Source organism: Colobus angolensis, unplaced genomic scaffold (genome assembly GCF_000951035.1).
Source record: "Colobus angolensis palliatus isolate OR3802 unplaced genomic scaffold, Cang.pa_1.0 Scaffold362, whole genome shotgun sequence".
NCBI lineage: Eukaryota > Metazoa > Chordata > Mammalia > Primates > Cercopithecidae > Colobus > Colobus angolensis.
The window spans coordinates 2,628,730-2,634,055 of record NW_012116955.1 but is presented as its reverse complement, the minus strand read 5'-3'; the positions used below and the strand labels follow the sequence as shown (position 1 = coordinate 2,634,055).

Below are 5,326 nucleotides of genomic sequence, written 5' to 3'. Positions count from 1 at the left end.
CCAGGCTGGAGTGCATGCCACCACACCCGGCTAATTTTTGTATTTTTAGTAGAGATGGGGTTTCACCATGTTGGCCAGACTAGTCTCGAACCCTGACCCCAAGTGATCCACCTGCCTCGGCCTCCCAAAGTGCTGCAATTACAGGTGTGAGCCACCGCGCCCAGCTGCATTTTATTTTTGTAGATATTAAATGGTTATTTAATCAATTTTAGAAATTCAGATTGCCTTGAATTTTATCAGGATGACAAAGTTTATAGTAATAAATAGTCCACATGTTTAATGGTACACTGGTTATCTCTGGACAGTAGAATAATCTCTAGCTAGTGGGTTTATATTACCATTAAAAAATTAAACCTCTCTGGTAATCTATCCTCTCATATCCATTTGCAGTCATTCTAGTCTACACTACCCACCAACATGGCCCTCTCTCTCTGTCTTTCCACTGCACAGTCTACAGGGATAAGGAACTACCCCCATATCCTTGACCATTTTTTGTGGGCATGCATTTCTTCCACCTCCTTGCCCTAATTAAAATCTGATTCTTCCCTCCTTAGGGTACTGCTTTCTCTTGCTGCAGCTTGCTTCCTTCCTCAGGTATGAAGTTAAGGTTAGTATCCTCCTTACTCTGTACTGCCACTTCTTTTTTTTGAGACAGAGTCTTACCCTGTCACCCAGGTGGAGTGCAATGGCACAATCTCAGCTCACTGCAACCTCCCTCCCAGGTTCAAGAGATTCTTATGCCTCAGCCTCCCTAGTAGCTGGGATTACAGATGCATGTTACCACACCCAGCCAATGTATGTATTTTTATTTTTTTATTTTTTTATTTTATTTTATTTTTTAAGATGGAGTCTTGCCCTGTTGCTCAGGCTGGAGTACAGTGGCACGATCTCGGCTCACTGCAGCCTCCAACTCCCAGGTTCAAGCGATTCTCTGTCTCAGCCTCCCAAGTAGCTGGGATTACAGGTGTGTGCCACCACACCCAGCTAATTTTTATATGTTTAGTAGAAATAGGGTTTCACCATGTTAACCAGGCTGGTCTTGAACTCCTGACCTCAAGTGATCCACCTGCCTCTGCCTCCCAAAATGCTGCAGTTACAGGTGTGAGCCACCATGCCCGGCTTAATTTATGTATTTTTAGTAGAGACAAGGTTTCGCCCTGTTGGCCAGGCTAGTGTTGAACTCCTGACCTCAAGTGATCTGCCCGCCTCAGCCTCCCAAAGTGCTGGGATTACAGGCGTGAGCCACCATGCCTAGCCTCCTTACTGCCACTTCTTAACAATTATTCCTCCATCTTTATGTAAAACCCCTTGATCTTTTCATGTTCATGCCACCTGGCTTGTCACCTTTTGTCTTACTTCAAGGCTATCATTTTCGTACTTTGTGGTTACTGCCCCTTATTAATTTTGAAGAGTTTGAGACCAGGTTCGTGGCTCTATTCTGTAACATCTACTTTTAATATTCACAAGTCAATGTCCAAACAATTTGGTTTATCATTTCTTTGACTTCCTCCACTTTCTCCCTCCACTTCCTCCCTTTTTGCCTGGGATTCCACTGTCCCATAGAGAGCCATGGATAAAATTCAAGAAGTCTGTGAACTTGGACAGGGGAAAATATGTATACTTTTACTAAACACTAACTGAAATTTAGAATTTCCTTCAATAACAAATGTAGACTGTACACCAGAGTAGTACTAGCAATATCTATGGGTTTGTCACCAATAGAAAGCACAGCTATTTTTTTCCAAAGAGTCATTTGCATCCCAGTGTTTATCGCAGCACTATTCACAACAGCTAAGATATGAAATAAACCTAGGTGTCCAACAACAGATAAACGGATAAAGAAAATTTGGGCTGGACACAGTGGCTCACACTTGCAATCCCAGCACTTTGGGGAGCTGAAGTAGGAGAATTGCTTGAGCCAAGGAGTTCAAAACCAGCCTGGCCAACATGGTGAAACCCCATCTCTACTAAAAATACAAAAATTAGCCGGGTGTGGTGGTGGGTGCCTGTAATCCCAGTTACTCGGGAGGCTGAGGCAGGAGAATCGCTTGAACCCAGGAGGCAGAGGTTGCAATGAGCCAAGATCGCGCCATTGCACTCTAGCCTGGGGGACAAGAGTGAGACTTCATCTCAAAAAAAAAAAATTTGATCTCATAGAAGTAAAATGTAGAACAAAGGATACTAGAGGTTGGCAGGGGTATGGGAAGTGGGAAGATAGGGAGAGATTTGTTAAAGGATACAAAATTAAGGCTGGGTGTGGTGGCTCATGCCTATAATCCCAGCACTTTGGGAGGTCAAGGTGGGTGGATCACCTAAGGTCAGGAGTTTGAGATCAGCCTGACCAACATGGAGAAACTCTGTCTCTACTAAAAATACAAAAAACTAGCTGGGCATGGTGGTGCATGCCTGTAATTCCAGCTACTCGGGAGGCTGAGGCAGGAGATTCGCTTAAACCTGGGACGCGGAGGCTGCGGTGAGCCAAGATTGCGCCACTGCACTTCAGCCTGGGCAACAAAAGCAGAACTCTGTCTCAAAAAAAAAAAAAGATACAAAATTATAGCTAGGTAGAAGGAATAAGTTCTAGTGTTCTATACCACTGTGGGATGACTATAGTTGAACAATAATATATACTTTCAGATAACTTGAAGGAGGATATTGAATGTTCCTAACACAAAGAAATGATAAATGTTTGAGATGGTGGATGTGCTAATTGCCCTGATCTGATGAGTATACATTGTATATATTGAAACATCACTATGTACCCCCACGAATATGTGCAATTATAATATGTCAACTTAAAAACATTTAAAAGTAAAAAAAAAAAAAAAATCCAAAACACACAAGGAACTGAGCCAGCATGAATAAGAATTAGCAAAATCTTCAAATCTCAAGACCAGACTCACAAGGACTTCAGATACAGAAATTTTAAATAAAAATTATAAAATGAGTATGTTAAAATGTTTAAAGAAATAAAGGAAGACATTGGTATATGATACAGAAATAAAAGACCATCAAAAATAATTTGTATGACATGAAAACAATCAAATAGACATTCTGGAAATAAAACATATATAATGGACAGGAGTGAATGTCCCTAGGCTCCTGACCTGTCTGCATTTACAAGTAGTCTGAGCGAGAAAATGCTGGAAGACCTCAGAAGCCAAGTGGAAGCCCCAGAGTGAAGCCAGGAGGGCCTTCATTTCAGACTCAGCAGCTGCCCACGGTCGTGGTTGACACACTGCTGTAGCATGTGTGCTGCCTGAACACTGACTGGCCACCCCCACAGCCCAGAACACTGGCATCATCTGTACTATCAGCCCAGCTTCCTGATTGGTGGAAATGTTGATGATTAAGCCTGAAATTAATATGGCTTGTCTGAACTTTTGAGTACCACGCAAAGACCATCAAGAACGTGTGCACAACTCTGGAAAGCTTTGCTTCGAACCCCAATCTCTAGCGGCTAGTTGCTGTGGCTCTGGACACTAACGGGCCTGAGATCTGAACTGGGCTCACACAGAGCAGTGTCCCCATGGAGGTGGAGCTGAAGAAGGGAGCCACCTTCAGATCACACTGGATAATGCCTACATGGAAAACTATGATGAGAACTTCCTGTGGCTGGACTACAAAAACATTTGTAAGGTAGTGGAAGTGGGCAGCAAGATCTACAGATGTAATAACTTATTTCTCTGCAGGCAGAGCAGAAAGGTACTGACCTCCTGGTGATAGCAGTGGAAAATGGTGGCTCCTTGGGCAGCAAAAACGGTGTAGACCTTCCTGGTGGCTGTGGACCTGCTTGCCATGTCAGAAAAGGACATCCAGGATCTGAAGTGTGGGGTAGGATTGGATGTGGATATGGTGTTTGCCCCTTTCATCCACGTGGCATCTAATGTCCATGAAATTAGAAAAGGCAATTAGTGCACACTGGAGCAAGGTGCCCACTTGCCCACCGGAGTTAGGCTCTTACCTTCCCACAGGAACTAAGACCCACAGCTATTTTTATATATCTTACAGTTCAGATCAGACACAAATATGTAAACCTCTACATTACTTCTATGTAGAAATTATGTTTCTCTTTAAGCCTGTCACAGATTTTGTTATTTAATGCAAAGAAGCACATATATTACTATGGGACACTTTTGGTTTGTTTAAATATTTTGATAGTTGTATATTAATGTAAAGGGTTTCATTTGTAATCTTGTACAGATGGTTCCCAACTTACAATAGTTCAACTTATGGTTTTTCATCTTTACAATGGTGTGAAAGCAATACATTTTCAGTAGAAACTGCAGGTCAAATACTCATAAAACCATTGTGTTTTTCACTTTACTGCAATATTTAATAAAGCATATGAGATATTCAACATTTTAACTTTGTGTTTGATGATTCTGCCTAATTATAAGATAAAGTAAGTGTTCTGAGCACATTTAAGGTAGACTAGGAAAACTATGATATTCAGTAGGTTAGTTATATTAAATACATTTTCAACTTACAATATTTTCAATGGGGTTTATTGGAACATAACTTCATTGTAAATTGAAGAGCATCTTTTATGCATTTTAAAATATTTTTTGAGAAGGGGTCAATAGGCTTCATCAGACTGACAAAGTGGTCTATGGCAAGAAAAGTTAAGGACCTCTGCATTTCATATCAAATCCTACTTGTTTTTAACTTCCCTTCCTATCCAGCCTAATTTCAAGGTTTATTGGTGGCCCTCTCATGCAATATTCCCAACTTCCTTACCCTGTCTTCTTTCCTGGGCAACTATTGAAATCACTTTTGCAAAAATTATAACAATGAGAGAAATCTAACATAACTGACTCTATCTTGCTTCTAACCTCACAAGGCCTAACTACTCTTGCTCATTCTCGGGCAGAGTTCAAACTAACTGTGGGAAGAATTTAGTTGATAGTTTAAAGCAAGAATGATAGCAGTCCCTTCTTAAAACTAACCCCTTATTGTTCAGGAACCAAAACTGCCTCCCTAAAGCTAATGAAAGTCCACTGTGTTAGAATTATGGGAGTGGCCTGAATTCTGTGAAGACGTAGACACAGTTAAACGATAACAAGCCATTGTTCCCTAGATTACTTTTCTGTAATTGTTTACTGTTCAGGAGTTACATAGTTGGAGGTCACAAGATTTGTAACCCTAATTGCTCCTATAAATAACATTACTATTGTAAAATCTAAAACTGGTCTTTGAGATAATTTTCAGACTTTGGCATCCTGGCAGATGCTAGCTGTACCTGTGGCCCATGCCAAAGAACTGACTCTATGGGTCCTGTGATTCCCTGACACCCCCACACCCCATGCAGAAACTGATCCGGGGC

General features: G+C 41.4%; 1 pseudogene across 1 annotated transcript; it reads left to right on the top strand.

Moving 5' to 3' along the window:
* The first annotated feature begins 2,700 nt into the window (after nucleotides 1-2,700).
* LOC105519948 lies at nucleotides 2,701-4,368 on the top strand (annotated as a pseudogene). The gene has a single exon (XR_001003049.1). The product of XR_001003049.1 is annotated as a pyruvate kinase PKM pseudogene (transcript).
* Nucleotides 4,369-5,326: the final 958 nt, after the last annotated feature.